The 14,279-nt window shown below is 36.1% G+C and overlaps 2 protein-coding genes across 3 annotated transcripts in view; one reads left to right on the plus strand and one right to left on the minus strand.

Annotated features, from left to right (window-relative positions):
- The window catches only part of sgpp2 (sphingosine-1-phosphate phosphatase 2), a 146,312-nt gene that overhangs the window by 72,583 nt on the left and 59,450 nt on the right, over nucleotides 1-14,279 (plus strand). The gene's annotated exons all lie outside the window — the stretch shown is intronic.
- The window catches only part of pax3b (paired box 3b), a 43,559-nt gene that overhangs the window by 24,263 nt on the left and 5,017 nt on the right, over nucleotides 1-14,279 (minus strand). The gene's annotated exons all lie outside the window — the stretch shown is intronic.

A 14,279-nucleotide genomic window follows, 5' to 3' on the forward strand; every position in this document is an offset into this window, starting at 1 on the left:
CGAAATGGAGCCATGCGCTGTGCTGGGTAAAGATAATTTTAGAAGTAATATTTTACAATCGTAAGTCTATTTTAATCTTAAAAGAAAAATAACAGACATTTCTTACAAAGTAACTGTAACGTGCGAAGTGACACTGACAACAGAGGTACGGACCCACATGCAGGTTTATTAGCCAGCAATGGTCAACACAGGAGCAAACAGATGTATACATGCAGTTCAGAATCGTAGTCAAAAGGCAGCCGGATGGTGAGAGGCAGGCAGCAAACAGGATAAACAAATAAACAAGGCAAGGATCAAAAACACGGTAAAGCAAGACAAAGGAAACGTGTTGTAATGTCACTACAACAGATAACAATACTCAGCAATGAGTGTCTTAAAGTAAGCTCTATATATATATATATATATATATATATATATATATATATATATATATATATATATATATATATATATGTGTGTGTGTAATCAGTACTTAAGCAGCATCAGCTGTGTGTATGCAATCAGTCAGTATCAGGAACCGGTTGTGTGTGTGTGTGTGTGTGTGTGTGTGTGTGTGTGTGTGTGTGTGTGTGTGTGTGTGTGTGTGTGTGTGTGTGTGTGTGTGTGTGTGTGTGTGTGTGTGTGTGTGCTGCATGACTGGTGCTTGAAGTCCATTTACCAGCAGATTTGTAGTCCTATGTGAGTGTGAATGTTATCCAGCGATCTCTGGTGATTAGATCGCTGGTGATCAGGACAGTAATAAAGTTTCACATATTTTGTTACTGTTTTTAAAAATGTGACTGAAGGTTATAATATATTATTTTTAAAAGTGGCTTTAATCAACAGTGAGCATGCTAAAAGCAAACTTGCAGCAACACTATATTGACATCATATTACTGTCTTTCACACACACACACACACACACACACATGCTAATGAACTTGCGGATGCACGGAGTAAAAGTGAGCCTACCCAAACCCCCAAGTCCCGGTACACTTCTAACAAAATTGAAAAATAAGCTGAAATTACATAATTATGAACAAAATTCAGCCAAAACAACATTATTTCAGTTAGAAACAGCTCACCAAACAAATGTTTTGGTCTGAAACACTTTTGAGCTACACTGTTAACAATTTACAGTAGAATCTACTGTAACTTACTGCCAGCATTTCGCTAGTACCCCACTGTTCATCAATTACAGCAAAAATACTGTATTTACATTTACTGCACCATTTATCTTGCTGTAATGTGTTTACAGTAATATGTCTAGTGTATATACATTTACTGTAAAATACAGTCATTTTTACAATGTGACTTTAAAATACAGTAACATACAGCACAACTGTCCTAAAGTAAAATACAGTTCATATTACAGTAAATACTGTGCAATATGCAAAAATCGTTAACAGTGTATTTTTGGTCCTGGTCAATTACGCAATCATGGGTGTGTTCTCCACCCTCTTTGATATGCTTCATATCCACGTAGTTCAGAGTCCGATATGAGAAAAACATCCAGCACATCAACACTGAGTTAGAAACATGACTACTTGAAGGTCGAGTAGCAAAGCTGGTACAGATGTACCCACACCAGACAAAAACCACATCGCACCACATCTTACACATCTAAAACCTTTTTTATTTATATATATTTATTTATTGAGTTTTTGCATTTCAAAGCAGTACATTACCCCTCCCCTACCACAACCAAGGCTAAACACCTTATAGTTTTATGTATTGCTCCATTCTGTGTCTGTCTATGGCAAATATAAAGCAATGTGGTGTGCCTCTGGAGAAGACGGTGTAGCAGTGTTTCTCAACTGGTGGGTCGCGACCCACTTTTGGAAACATTTTCAGTGGTTTATTTCACTTATTTTGCTAATATCGGCCTTTTATTTTGAAATGCGCGTGCGACAACTGTACAGTTTGACGTGAAATTTCAGCGCAACTACAACCTCAAATATGTAGTGTGGATTTACATGCATTGATGAGAAAAAAGGACTTAAAACCTCAGTGTGTCATATGTAGAGAGGTGCTCTCACAAGAGAGCATGAAATCTTCTAAATTAAAACGACATTTAGAAACCAAACATCCCAGTTGCAAGGACAAACCTGTGGACTATTTTCAAAGATGACTCCAATAGCTAAGGGCATCACAAAAGTGCCTAACATCTTCATGTTCAAAACTAGTACAGGCACTCCGCGAATCTTACTGTGCTCACTGTGTAGCAAACGCCAAGAAAGCCCACACAATCGCAGAAGACCAAATGACCGGTGAATATTATAAAAATTAATATGATTATTTTAATCATTTTACTTTAATTTGCTGGTTTGTTCTGTTCAACTGGATCAGTGTTAATGTTTTATGAACAGTTCAGTTTAGTTATTAGTAACTTTTCCTCGCCATAACCACTGTTTACAGTATTTGACATTTTTACTGTGTAATATTTCTATAATTTGATACATTTTGTAAAATGACAGCTGTAAAATATTGTTTATTTGTAAGTCTTGGTGATTTTCTTATGATTTATCAGTCACTACTTGTGTATGTTACCAAATAAATACAACTGAATTATAATTCCTAAAATATATCTTATAGTTCCTAAACATTTGGGTCGCTGCTTGATGACCATGTTAAAATGTGGGTCCCATGGCCAAACCAGTTGAGAACCCCTGCTATATAGTATACCATCACTCAGCCTTATCGAAGTTATTTTTGCCCTCAAACAAAGAACAAAAAAGATCTTTGTTTGAAGTATACTGGGACCTGTAGTAAATGACCGCCAAATTGATTTCACCAAGTACAGTAGGACATGTTCCTGGATTAACATCTATGTTGATCCTGGAACAACATTCCAATCAGCCAATCAGAATTAAGGGATCTGTTTACAGTTTCTGTCAAGTTCAGGCTTATGATTAGGTTTATGCAGTTCTACAGTACATGATTGTTATGCAACTAGTATTCCCCTCTGATTTTGGAAATAATTTACAGTTGGGTTTAGGAATAAGGAATAGGTATGGATTACATTTTCCAACAAAAATGATGTTCCAGAATCAACAAAAATGTTAAACCAGGATCGCATCGGCATAATCATGGCAAAATCATGACATGCAGTTTATGTCTTAAATAAAATAATGGTTTTACACACTATCACTCAGTCAGGTCTAGTGCTTTGTATGCTCAAGGGAATAGTAGATTTAAACAAGAAGTGGTCATCTGCCACTCTAAACACACACCAGGCCGACCTTTGATCAGTGGAGGTCAAACGCCAGTGACCTCTGACGGGCCTCTTGAACCATTAAAAACACATATTCACACAAGTATTCTTCAGTTCTTTTATTTTACCTTTGTCAGAAACAAAAGTAAAATCGAAGGAATAAGATTTAAGAGTAAATTATACTCCATTGTGAGCTTCAGTTTTATTAATTAATAAAATATGGACGGTCCTGTTGAAATATTTTAATTTTTATTTTAAAAAACTGTTTTCTATTTTACTACTATTTTAAAATTTTTATTTTATATATATTTTTGTCAGATTTTCAAAGCGAACATTTTAATGTTGTTATTAACCTTGAAACTGATATATATATAAATATCAGAATTTTTAGCCCTTCTGAATTATAACCCCTGTTTATTTTTCCCCACTTTCTGTTTAATGGAAAGCTGTTTTTTTCCACACATTTCTAAACATAATAGTTTTAGTAACTCATCTTTAATAACTGATTTATCTTTGCCATGATGACAGTAGATAACATTTGACTAGATATTTTTCAAGACACTTCTATACAGCTTAAAGTGACATTTAAAGGCTTAACTAGGTTAATTAGGCAGGTTAGGGTAATTAGGCAAGCTATTTTATAATGATGTTTTTTCTGTAGATTATCGAAAAAAATATATAGCTTAAAGGGGCTAATAATTTTAACCTTAAAATGTTTCAAAAATTTAAAAAAATGCTTTTATTCTAGCCGAAATAAAACAAATAAGACTTTCTCCAGAAGAAAAAATATTACACATACTGTAAAAAATTCCTTGCTCTGTTAAACATTCATAGGAAAGAAAAATAAATCAAAGGGGTGAATAATTCTGACTATGCATGATATGTAATGCAATGTTGATTCTGAATTATATATACCAGAATTGCATTTAATTTATAGAATTTATGCAACAAAACAAATCTTACTTGTCTTGTTTCTAATCTAAATATCTACATTTCAAAGCAAAAACAAAATTATTTTACTCACTTATGCAGAAGGACTTTTAAATTTTCAGTAACCTAAGTCGAATGCTTCCGGTGAACTGTATGCCATTACAAAATCAGCACATTTCAGGTCTGTTGTCTTTAAAAATCAACAATCTTCTCTGCCTGATTGATGTACGATCTCAGAATGTAGAAGCACTGCATTAAATTAGATTTTTCTGTGCCATGTCTTTAAAATGGAAACATTTATTTTACTCTAGTATTTTCAATGAAGTTGCATTTCGTTTAATGCTTGAACAACTAAATGAATGCTGAAATCTACTGAATTGATTATATTTTAATAACATTACAACATCGATGATGTTGAAGGAATCGTATAAAATTGAAAAAAAGTCCATTCATCGGAAGTTCATTGGTATGGGAGGAAACACTTGCTGTGCAGATACCCTATTTTACTTGTTTTAAGGAAAAACTCTTAATTTTGACTTAATCCTTCTGAAGTTGAAAACGAAACAAAATTTTTACTTGATGTAAGATTTTTTTAATATTTAGACTAGAAACAAGACTAAGCATAGTGCATTGTGATTATTCAATTTCTGTACCTGAATACTATTAGACTCCCTAGAAATAGTGTTCAAATGGTGCTATTCAAACTATCTTTTGAAACTGTATTCATATCGCAGTAAAATATCGCATGCCAGTTTTTGTTTTCAATATTGTGAAGCCCTAATATAAAAAGTAGTCAACATTTGAAGCGGATCAAAACATTTAATTAAAAGTTATCCTAAAATTATTGAACAACACCCATTCTTGTCTTAAAACTTTTTTTGATCACTTCAAATGTTGACTACTGTATTTAGGCGAAAATACTTCCAGATCTACATGTTTAAAAAGTGGACAGGCACTAATGTATGTTCAGTATTGGACTCTCCAACAACAGCAGTCATCCTGAACTTGTTTTTGTGCCATTTGTGTGTCATTTTGCCTTCAGGGCCTGAACACAAGCAGACACAGATTCCTAAGTCTGCTGACCCTGACACTGGACACAATGGAGACAGTTTTGTTTGGGGGGTTTCCCTTCATTGTCCGTCCCACTGTCCCCGTCTCACTGCTCTCTATATCTCTCTTCATCCGAACAAGAAGCAATGCGTGATTTAATGTTTCTTAGAATATCAAAATGCACCATTATTTCAACCCAAGAGCAAAGTGGCCACCTGTAGCTAAAGAGTCCAGGCTACAACTTCATCCTGTGCTGAAATGCATATATTTTTCATTTTGGATTTAATGTTTATTATTTTTTTAAATTCTATCCAGTGAAATGCCTTAGCAACCATTTAGGGTCTTGCATGTTCTCCCCGTGTTGGTTTGGGTTTCCTCCGGGTGCTCTGGTTTCCCCCACTGTCCAAACACATGCGCTATAGCTGAATAGAATAAACTGAATTGGCCGTAGTGTATGAGTGTGTGTGAATAAGTGTGTGTGGATGTTTCCCAGCCATGAAGCTGGAAGGGCATCCGCTGCGTAAAATATATGTCGGAATAGTTGGTGGTTCATTCCACTGTGATGACCTCTGATGAATAAAAGGGACTTAGCTGAAGGAAAATGACTAAACGACTTCACGATACGTAGAAGCTCAACAAATATAAGAAAAACTGAACTAAAATTAAAATTTCACTATGAATGGGGGCGAGGCAGTGGCGCAGTAGTGCTGTCGCCTCACAGCAAGAAGGTTGCTGGTTCGAACCTCGGCTCAGTTGGCGTTTCTGTGTGGAGTTTGCATGTTCTCCCTGCCTTCACGTGGGTTTCCTCCGGGTGCTCTGGTTTCCCCCACAGTCCAAAGACATGCGGTACAGGTGAATTGGGTAGGCTAAATTGTTCGTAGTGTATGAGTGTGTGTGTGTGTGTGGATGTTTCCCAGAGATGGGTTGCGGCTTGAAGGGCATCAGCTGCGTAAAAACTTGCTGGATAAGTTGGCGGTTCATTCTGCTGTGGTGACCCCGGATTAATAAAGGGACTAAGCCGACAAGAAAATGAATGAATGAATGAATAAAAAACAAACTGAAATACAATTATAACAAGACAAAATGATAATAGTTTAAAATACTTATTTTCAGAATTAATAAGCATTTATTCAACGGTGGAATTTGGAGAATGCCAGTAGATGGCGCTTTAACGGTCTAACACATTTATCTAAAGCATGTTTCTATATAAACATAAAACGTTTGCTCTATTTTCTTTATCTGCCAAAGGAATAAGAGACTAGATATATCTAATACCTGACAAAAGTCTTGTTGCCTATCCAAGTTTTACAAACAACAAATAATAACTTGACTACTAGTTGATCATTTGGTTTTAAAAGTGGCTTATATGAAAAGCAAAGGCCTGTAGATTATGCTTATTTTACCACAATAAAATATGATCATGCCTTGATTTTAAATGATTTAATTAGGACAGTAAGGTCTGACTTTGCTTAGACAAAAGTATTGTCACTTAACAGAAATAGTGTCCAGTATAGAATATAAAGTCATGCTGCATGGAAACAGAGTGAATGTTGTGTCTGACTCCATCATGAGCTTGGAGGACTGCATCCATACATCTCTGCAATGCCTCAAATCACTTATTAATAAAGTCATCTGGAATGCCAAAGAAAGCGTTCTTGCAGGACTCCCAGAGTTCATCAAGATTCTTCGGATTCATCTTCAGTGCCTCCTACTTCATCTTACCCCAGATATGCTCAATAGTGTTCATGTCTGGTGACTTGGCTGGCCAATCCTAGAGCTCAATCTGTGACCTTCTTCGCTTTCAGGGACTTTGATGTGGAGGCTGAAGTATAAGGAGCGCTATCCTGCTGAAGAATTTGCCCTCTCCTGTGGTTTGTAATGTAATGGGCAGCGCAAATGTCTTACCTCAGGCTGTTGATGTTGCCTTCCACTGAATATAACCCCAGACCATGATTTTTTCTTCACCAAACTTGACGGTGTCTGTGAGAATCTTTTTATTTATTTATTTATTTATTTATTTGACATGGACATCACAATTACGCTGGACAACCAAATGCATTTGTTTAAGTGTTTTAGCAAACTTGCTAATTTTCAACACCTGTCCACAGGAGGCTTAATATTGACAAAATAGAAATATAGTAAAACATACACAACATTACAATTCTTTACATAAAATTACTGCAGGCAAAAGCAAAGGCGACATGATCCAACCAACTAACAGTAGACTTATTTGTGCAAACACTGCTGTTTTGTTTTTAACCACTTTTTAAGAGCACTACTAAAAATATTTAGATTACTTTCTGATTTTAAGCTAACCGGTAACTCATTCCACAGTTTGGCTCCCTTTACGGAGAAGACAGATTGACCAAACGAGGTCTTACACTTTGGCACTAGACAGTCCATGCGGGTTTCAGTAGGTCTTCTGCAGTATTTGTGATGATTGGGATGCAGTTCAGATGATTCATGGGAAAAATCGACCTTCGGCCACTTTTCCAAGTGATCAACTAGAAGTCAAGTTATTATTTGCTGCTCTTACAACTGGGATCAACCCACAAGACTTTTGTCAGGTAGTGTTTAGTATAACTGTATATACTGTAAAGATTTATTGTGTTCAGTTAACTCTGGTAAACTATCATTACAAAAAAATAGAACTGACTCTAATAAAAAAACTCAAAATAAAAATGTTCTCAAAATAAAGACTAAATAATCCTAAACTCAAATGTATTGCAAAATACTTTTGAAATAAAAACTAATGTTTAAAAAATATATAACATCCTTAATTGGCTCACAGTGTGCTGTAACACAAATAAAAAATATTATGTTTACATCTATCCCTAATTTCAGGTATTACTGTGATTCATCCAAAATGTTGAAATATTGTAAAAAAAAAAAAAAAAAAAAAAATAAGCATAAAGTCCATAGACTTCAGTGGACACCCTGAATTTTTAATAATAAAAATTTCCTTTCCTGATATTTAATGATATGACAACACTGTGGTCATAGTTGGCTATTGAGATAAAAATCTCCATTCAAATGAATACAGGTTTTAACCTGAAAACAGTACTCCATATGTCCTAACCAGCAGATATATAGCTTTATTAAGCCATGTGAACCACACAGAATGCCAAAGCAACCACCTAGCAACCACTTCAAATACCCATACAACATCAGGCCTAAATACACTTCACATTTAAATGTTGTTTTCAACTTTTCAGGCATTGGCCATTTTGTATAGCCAATGTTTCCTTAGCTCTTCTTAGTGCTGCTTGTGTGCATGTGTTTGTGTTTGTTTGGCTTTCAGGGTAAATTACAGCCCGCTGACTGCACACTCCATGGTGCCACACAAATCATTCAGCATGCATTGGGTCAGTTGGCACTCTTTGTGCATGCATATGTACTTGTGTGCAATCAAGCATGTTTGTGTATGTGCATATGTTTGGTAGTGAGTGCGCATGTACATATTAATGGAGTCTCTGTAATTTATAACATTTCTAAATGTCACATGGATTATTCTAGGCATATTTAAATATACAGTTGAAGTCGAAATTATTTGCTCCCCTGTGAAATCCCTGTGAGCAAGGGATTTTTCACAGCATTTCCTAATTTTTTTTTTACTTTTTTCTTCTGGAGAAAGTCTTATTTGTTTTAAAAGGTTTATTCTATATTCTATTTTAAGGTCAATATTATTAGCCCCCTTACGCACTTTTTTCCCATTGTCCATAGAACAAACCATCCTTATACAATGACTTGCCTAATTACCCTAACTTGCCAAATTAATCAAGTTAAGCCTTTAAATGTCACTTTAAGCTGAATATTATTACCTTGAAGAATATCTAGTCAAATATTATGTGCTGTTATCATGACAAATATAAAATAAATCAGTTATTAGAAATGAGATATTAAAACTATTATATTTAGAAATGTGTTGAAAAAAATCTTCTGTAAAGAAAAAAATATTTAGGAGGGCTAATAATTCTGACTTAAAATGTGTATGTTCCAATCCAGCACAATGCTGTATCCCAACTAATAAGCAACGTTGAGTCATGGTTTTCTCAAAGTTATTCAAAATTCTACTGAAATTCTACCATCACAGTTGTTAACTTCTATACCTACCACAATCCTAAACCCAAACATCATCATTATTAATGTTTACAACTACCCAACCCTAAACCCAACCCTCACAGTTATTAACACCCAACCATCACAGTTATTAACATCTACACCTTCTCAACCCTAAACCCAACCATCTTAGTTATTAACGTCTACACCTACCTCAACCCTAAACCCAACCATCACAGTTATTAACATCTATACCTACCACAACCTTAAACCCAATCATCATCATTATTAACATTTACACCTACCCCAACCCTTAACCCAACTATACCTGTTATTAACGTCTACACCTATCCCAAACCTAAACCCAACCATCACAGTTATTAATGTCTACACTTTCCCCCACCCTAAATCCAATCATCATAGTTATTATCATCTACACCTTCCCCAACTCTAAACCTAACCATCATAGTTATTAACGTGTATACCTACCACAATCCTAAACCCAATCATCATCATTATTAATGTTTACAAAAACCTCAACCCTTAACTCAACCATCACAGTTATTAATGTCTACACTTTCCCCAACCCTAAACCCAACCATCATAGTTATTAACGTCAATACCTACCACAATCCTTAACCCAATCATCATCATTATTAACGTCTACACCTACCTCAACCTTTAACCCAACCATCACAGTTATTAACGTCTATACCTACCACAACCTTAAACCCAACCATCACAGTTATTAACGTCTATACCTACCACAACCTTAAACCCAATCATCATCATTATTAACATTTACACCTACCCCAACTCTTAACCCAACCATACCTGTTATTAACGTCTACACCTATCCCAAACCCTAAACCCAACCATCATCATCATTAAGGTACAGTCGCAAGTTGCGGAGGCTTTCATACTTGGCGTGCTCGCCATTGTACTGTTATTTGCAACCACAGAGGGCGACGCCGAGTAGGCTAACTGTCTTGACAAAACGGATGAAGTTAGCGAGTGGAGTTGCATGGTGGAGTTGCTAGTTGAATTAATATAATAATATATTAAACAAACTGGTTGTCGATAAATTTGGGGAAAACTCATGAAAACGTTTGGTGAAAATGTTCTCTGGTAAGTATTTCAGCCATCTTGCCAACAACATCTCGTTGTGACATCTCGCATGGTTCAATGGGATTTCGATAACTGCAAATTACGCCTCTAACTTAATACAATTTATGCCCCTTCATCTTACAGCCCCATCTTGCAGTCCGCAGACAGATACACTTGTAAAAAATCAGTCATCAGGTATTCGAATGGCTTTTTTCCACTGAATGGTAAAGTATAGGACAGTACAGCATGGCACGCGTTTATTTCAATTTACTTTACGACTTTTTGGGACCGTTTTCAAAAGGGTTACCTAGCACAACAACAGTTCGGTACCAAAAAGGTGGAGCTAGAAGCAAGTTCTCAATCAAGTACTTTTTTTTAGAAGAACTCAATTCAAGCAGTAAGATTTCATCAGCTACACTCTCCTTTACACACACACACACACACACACACACACACGTCAACATCAATGAGTTTTTAAGATGATATATACGAAGGAAAGGGTTCAGGAATCAGACTGCTGCCTATTCAAAAGCAGGGTGTAAATACTGAACTCCACTTGCCTGTCTCTGTTCTCCCAGAAAAAAAGGAGGGGTTGTGGGAATTGAACAACGGCCCACAGATACTACACGAAAATATGCCGCGGGCCAAAAGAGGTAGAAAAAGAGGAGAAAAAGAGCGAGGCGTGTTGGACTCATTGACCAGATGAAAGTGAAGTTCAAATAAAGAGCCTGATTTAATCGGCTCGGGCAAACTCCTCTTTTTTTTTTTTTTTTTTGGGATGGTTAGACGGGCAGAGCGTGACGGGACGGGCTTTTGTGGCCTGCGCGCATGACGAGAGGCTCGCCCCCATTGTGACCGCCGCTCCAGGCCATGGAGGAACAGCCAAGGAGAACACTGGTCCCTATTGAGCCAAATAGGCTTTAATAAACTCCCGTCGCCATTAAGTGTGACACTGCATCCCCATCGGTATTATTTAGGGAGCTGAAGTGGTGTTAGCAGGGCATCAGTGGCAGTCAAATAACGTTCACCTTCATTAGTCACGCAGGCACAGGGTGTTAGCTCATCAAATATCATTACAGGGCAGCAAAACATCAGACGCTTCCGCTGTTGGCCAGTGGGCATCAAGAAGGAAAAAGTTGTTATGGTTTTTCTTTTAATTTCTTTGAGGTCTCTGTCCTTTTTTAAAGGGATAGTTCACCCAAAGAATATATGTTTCAAACTTGTTTGGGTTGCTTTTATCTGTTGAACACAAAAGAAGATGTTTTGAAAAATGTTGGACACTGATAGCCATCAAGCATTTTGTTCACTATGTATGTCGATTGCTACTGGTTTTCATACAGATTTGGAAGCACACTAGAGAGAGTAAATGGTGAGAAATATTGTTTTTTTGGGTGAACTATCGCTTTAACAGTCGTCATATTTTATTACACTGTAAAACCCAACAGTCAACTTTGTCAAATGAAATGAGTGTAGTTAACTCTAAATTTACTGAAAGTTCACTCTACTCATTTAAAAAGAGTTTTGAACTCAGTGTTGAAGGCAATGTTTTAATTAAATACCTCATTACATCAACTTAAATGGAGTAAGTTTCACAGTACTCATATAGATTTGTTTCTTTAACTGGTTTGAGTTTTAAATGGTTTGTAGCAATCGGTTTCCTCAAACGGTTTGAGTTGCCTTAACTTGGGTTTTACAGTACTCAGTGGGTTTGAGTTCTCTTCATTTATTTGTTTTACTGTGTTCTAACTGCTTCATTTACTGCAATGGAGTAAGTTCACAATGCTCATTAGGATTAGTTTTTTAACTTAAATGGTTTGTTGCAATCGGTTTCCTCAAATGGTTTGAATTAGCTGTTTTTTTTTTTGGTTTGTTTTTTACTGTAACTGTATTCTGTAAATCTTTCTGTTGATTGTATATGTAGACCCCATAATGTGCAACTTTGTGTTGGGTGGGATGAACACTTTGTTCACCATTTTTGTGGGGAAAATACAGTAAAATATGTTTGGTATTTGTGTGTTTTGTATAAAAAAATTTTCTCAAAATATGAACTGATGTTTCGTTTTCTTGTCGGCTTAGTCCGGGGTCGCCACAGCGGAATGAACCGCCAACTTATCCAGCAAGTTTTTAGACAGCGGATGCCCTTCCAGCCGCAACCCATCTCTGGGAAACATCCACACATTCACACACACACACACTCATACACTACGGACAATTTAGCCTACCCAATTCACCTGCATCGCATGTCTTTGGACTGTGGGGGAAACCGGAGCACCAGGAGGAAACCCATGCGAAGGCAGGGAGAACATGCAAACTCCACACAGAAACACCAACTGAGCCGAGGTTCGAACCAGCGACCTTCTTGCTGTGAGGCGACAGCACTACCTACTGCGCCACTGCCTCGCCCTGAACACTGATGTAATTAATGTAAAACACTATGACCAGTTCTTCTCCATTTATCATAATGACTTACTGTAAGCCTTTTTTTTATTCAGTGTTACACTTACTACTGACAGTGCATTATAAAATATTTCAGAATATTGTTTTTAAACAAAACAAACAAATACATGCTACCAAATATATTTTACTGTTTTTTTCCCACAAAAACAGTGTACACGGTGTTCATCCCAACCAACACAAAGTTGCACATAATGTGGTCTGCATATGCCATCAACAGAAGTATTTACTGAATACAGTTACAGTAAAAAAAAACTGCTAACTGCATCCTCTTTTCTGTTTTGGTCTTGCCAAGCAGCACAGATAATGTCACCTTGCATGGGGATTCCAGCCATGAAAAGCATCAACTGCTATAGCTTGGAGAAGGGGTATACGTGTGTGTGGATTTCCGTCATACACTTTCTATCTCCGAGCAGGAAAAAAATCCTCAATAGGATTGAAGAATGGAGAATATGGAGGGAGATACACAACTAAAAAACGTGGATGGGCAGTGAACCAGTTATGAACCAGATGAGCTCTGATTTCTAAACTGCAGTTATGTGTGACAAGTGTTTACTCATGTGATGAGTTAGTATGCAAAGTCTGACTTTACAATTGTGAATGACAGTGTGTTCCTCGTGAAAACAAGACATTTTCTGCATGAAAGTTGTGCAAAATGCAGAGAATTGTGTGTAGTGTTTTAAAAAAAAGTGTGTTTTAAACCTGCAATTTGAGTGTAAAGCAGGAATTGGTTCAGGGGGTTGGTGCATCAGTTACATGTTGTAGTCATTGTGTCTGAAGTAATTGTGTGTAAACAACAAAGAAAAACTGTAATAGTTTAAAGTGATATATTGTCTGGGTTGGTGTTGCATTTTTGGTACAAAAACCTTGTAAACGTCTAGTACATGTTTTGATATTTTACAGACTTATTTCTTTCTATGTAACTATTTATCCATTATTTTATTTTAAGCTACTAAAATGTCAATAAAAGTCACTTTGTTGAACGGTTAAATTGAATTTACAACATCAAAAGTCGACAGGGTAGAGATCAACATGCAAAAATGCAATTCATGACCGTAAATAAACAGAAAACAGAATCACAAAATACAAAAACTGTTATTTAATATATATTTTAAGCCCTTCAGACCTGAATTGTGTTCCAAATTTCAGAAAAATGGGATGTCATGTGATGTACACTGCTGCAAAATGCTTTTCTTACTTAGATTTTTTATCTTGTTTCTAGTCTGAATATCTAAAAATTCCTAAATCAAGAAGCATTTTCTAGACGAGCAAAACATATAGTCTTGTTTTGAGAAATAAAATGCCAATATTAAGTGAGTTTTTCCGTAAAACAAGCAAAATAATCTGCCAATGGGGTAAGCAAAATAATCTTACGTCAAAAGAAAAAACAAGATTAATTTGCTTACCCCATTGGCAGATTATTTTGCTTGTTTTACGGAAAAACTCACTTAATATTGGCATTTTATTTCTCAAAACAAGACGATAT

The sequence above is a fragment of the Danio rerio genome, chromosome 15 (genome assembly GCF_052040795.2).
Source record: "Danio rerio strain M-AB ecotype USA chromosome 15, GRCz13ab, whole genome shotgun sequence".
NCBI lineage: Eukaryota > Metazoa > Chordata > Actinopteri > Cypriniformes > Danionidae > Danio > Danio rerio.